Source organism: Pogoniulus pusillus, chromosome 26 (genome assembly GCF_015220805.1).
Source record: "Pogoniulus pusillus isolate bPogPus1 chromosome 26, bPogPus1.pri, whole genome shotgun sequence".
Lineage (NCBI taxonomy): Eukaryota > Metazoa > Chordata > Aves > Piciformes > Lybiidae > Pogoniulus > Pogoniulus pusillus.
Window position 1 is genome coordinate 442,859 of NC_087289.1, and position 3,207 is coordinate 446,065.

At 61.0% G+C, this 3,207-nt stretch overlaps 1 long non-coding RNA gene across 1 annotated transcript; it reads left to right on the forward strand.

The window, feature by feature from the left end:
- The first annotated feature begins 1,457 nt into the window (after positions 1 to 1,457).
- Positions 1,458 to 2,554, forward strand: LOC135187040 (uncharacterized). Its single transcript, XR_010307173.1, has 2 exons — positions 1,458 to 1,670; positions 2,176 to 2,554. It is a non-coding gene; the product is annotated as an uncharacterized LOC135187040 (long non-coding RNA).
- Positions 2,555 to 3,207: the final 653 nt, after the last annotated feature.

Sequence of the window (3,207 nt, forward strand, 5' to 3'; positions counted from 1 at the left end):
TCAGTCAAGAAATTTCTTTTGATGTCCAACCTAAACCTCCCCTGGTGCAGCTTGAGGCTTTCCTCTTGACCTATCACTTGTTAGTAGGGAGAAGAGACCAACCCCACCTGGCTCCAGGCTCCTTTCAGGAAGCTGTAGGGATGCCCACACAGCTACAAACCTGCACAGATGTTCTGCCCGTCAGGAGAACCCAGAGACACAAACCCAGCTGGTCTGAAGTGAAGGGATGGCTTTGCCCAAGATGCTGACAGTGGTGCTTCACTCAAGCTGTTCTCCTGCCCTTCCTGCTCTAGCAGAGCTGCTCCAGCTCTTGACTCATCTTTGTGGCCTCCTCTGGCCTCACTCTATCAGCTCTGTGTCCTTCTCATGCTGGGGACAGCAGCACTGGAGGCAGGATTGGAGGTGAGGTCTCAGCAGAGTCAAGGGGCAGGTCCCCTCTTTATTTCTGCCTTACTCTGCCTGTGCCTGTCAGGCAGGGGCAGTCCTGCACCCACCCCACGCAGCTCTGCTATTTGTGGATGTTGTGGGGAGCTCCTGAGGCTCAGGAGCCTTTCAGCTGCTCCCGTGCAGGTGTTTGCTCCCCGTGGGGAAGGCTCTAGGCTGGTGCCTGCTCTCCACCTCTGCCTGGGCGTAGATCCCTTCCCAGCACAGCAGCCTGGCTCTGCAGGCTGCCGATGGGAGCAGGGACCCTGCAGCAAGAGGTGGGAGATGAAAGGAAGCTTTGATGAGAGAAATGAGAGGGCAGGGAGAGGAAGGAGGCGTAGCACAATATCACCAGGAGATGCTTGAAGCTTCCAGAGGGAAAAGAGGGAGAAATATAATAGGTGAGTGCAGGCTGCCAGCATGCAAATGGATGCTGGTGCCAGTCCTGTGCCTCACAGATCAGAGGCTGCAGAACTTCTGCTGTGGGCCTGTGGGCACAGGCTGGGAGAGTTGTGGCTGTGCAGCCTGGAGAAGAGAAGGCTGCAGGGAGACCTCAGAGCTGCCTGGCAGGAGCTGAAGGGCTGCAGGAGAGCTGGGGAGAGACTTTGGAGAAGGTCTGGGAGTGCCAGGCTGAGGGACAATGGCTTAGAGCTGGGAGAGGGGAGAGTGAGAGTGGAGGAAGACATTGGTGAGAGTGAGGGTAGGGAGAGCCTGATACAGGTTGCCCAGGGAGTCTGTGGCTGCCTCCTCCCTGGAGGTGTTGAAGACCAGGCTGGACGTGGCCTTGAGCAGCCTGGGCTGGTGGGAGATGTCCCTGGGCATGGCAGGGGGCTAGACCTGGATGAGTTTTGAGGTCACTTCCAGCTCAACCCATTCCATGAATCAATGATATGGAGAAGTTTTGGGCACTGCCTGTAGGCTGCTCTCGAGCCTGGCTGGGGAGAACCACTTAAGAAGAAACGAGTGGCAGCTGGACACATTCAAGGGCTAAATAAGGAGCCAGGTGCAGTGCAGAAGGTTCTGGGTAGCTGCTGTGGTGCAGGCAGCTCTAGAGCTGAGCTGGGGGCCATGTGCTGGAGCAAAGCACCCACAATGGATGCGGTTGGGGAACCTGCCCTGGCCTGGTATCTCTGGATGCCTGGTGAGGCTATGCTGGTGTGTGGCACTGGGCTTCTACTGCATGAGGAAGGAACAGCAGGAACCTCTGCAGGCTCTGGCTGCCTCCCTTGTGGTGATAGAGGCATGAGGTGAGCAACTGTGCCTGCCCTGTCCCCATGGGTGCCATATGAGGTTCTCCTTGTCCCCCAGCAAGGATGGTGCAAGGCTGGCATGCTGCTGCTGCAGGGACTGGGTGCTTCAGAGAGGGGTGGTGCCCAGGGTGGGCAGGGCAGGCCTGCTGCTGGCCCTGTCTGACTCTTGGCACAGTGGCAGGCACTGTCAGCAAGTAAAGTGCTTGACTTTGCCTCTGGCAAAGCAGGGCTCATCTGTTCCTTGCCCGAGCTTGACCTGAGCATCTCTGCCTTATCACCCTGGCACTGGGCTCTCCCGGGGGGCTGAGGGTGGAAGCAAAGCAGGACCCTGCTGTCATCTGTGCTGGACTCTGTCCCACAGCCTGTGCTGCCTGTCAGGGAGCTTCTGGGGTGCTGAGAGGGAGAGGAGGCAGCAGCAGACTGCCCTCTGCCAGGTGATGGCCTCCATTTCTCCTCCCTTGTCTCCCCAGTCCCAGAGCTGTGACCTTTCATCTGCTTCCAGGCATTTTTGGGAGCGATCTCACAGTGGTGCACCTTGGGGCCAGGCTCTGCTTGAGCTGCGAGCCCAGCGCCTGGAGAGCGCAGCTCGGAACGGCACCGGGGTGGGAGCTCGTCGAACGCGCCCGGAGGCGACACCTGCGCGACCCCGCAGTGGGGATGGCACTCGGCGGCTCGGGTCCTTCCCGGGGCAGAACTGGCTCCAGGCAGCAGCCCAGCCCGGAGCCTGCCGCAGCCCCGCCTCGGGGACACTCCTGCCTGGTGATCGCTTAGCTGCTGGCAGGCAGCAGAGCTGCGGCGCTGGGGGACGCTGTGGTGGCTTGCCCCAGTGCCCCAGGGCAGAGGTCAGCCCGGTCCCGGTGGAGCTGTGGTCTCTGCCTGCGCGGCTCGGGAAGGCAGGAGGATTCCTCCTCCTTCGGTCTGTACTTGGTGAGCAAGAGCAGGTGAGGAAGAGGTTTTCCTTCCCTGCCCTGCACAGAGGGCTTTGCTGGGGGCTTCTGGTGGGTCTGGGGGCACTCTGCCCTGCTTCCTCTCCAGTCAGCTGCCTGCACTCCTGTGGGAGCGCTTGTGCCCAGCCTGCTGCCTGTGCCCGCGCACTGCCTGCTGTCCTGGGCTGGCCTTGGGTCTCTGCTTGCGTGCCCTGGGGCTGTGTCCTGAGTTGGGTTTGTTGCTGTTTGTCTCTTCCACGGCAGCTGCTGATGCCCGTCCCAGCCCTTCTGGTTGCTGACCTCCAGAGGCTGCTGTGAGAACCCCTTGGTCTGCACGGCCGGAGGGCACTCGGGGGGCTGGGCTGCAGCCCTGGAATGAGACTGGGGTGAGCCTGACGCTGCTGCTCCTTGCCGAGTGCTGTGCCAGCTGCGGTGCTCCGTCATGGAGCCACAGAACGGCTCAGCCTGGAAGGGAGCTCAGAGCTCCACTACTGCAACCCCCTGCCGTGCCCAGGGACACCTCTCAGCTGGACTCAGCTGCTCAGGGCTTCATCCAACCTTGGACACCCCCAGGCAGGAGGCAGCCTCAGCCTCCCTGGGCAGCCTGT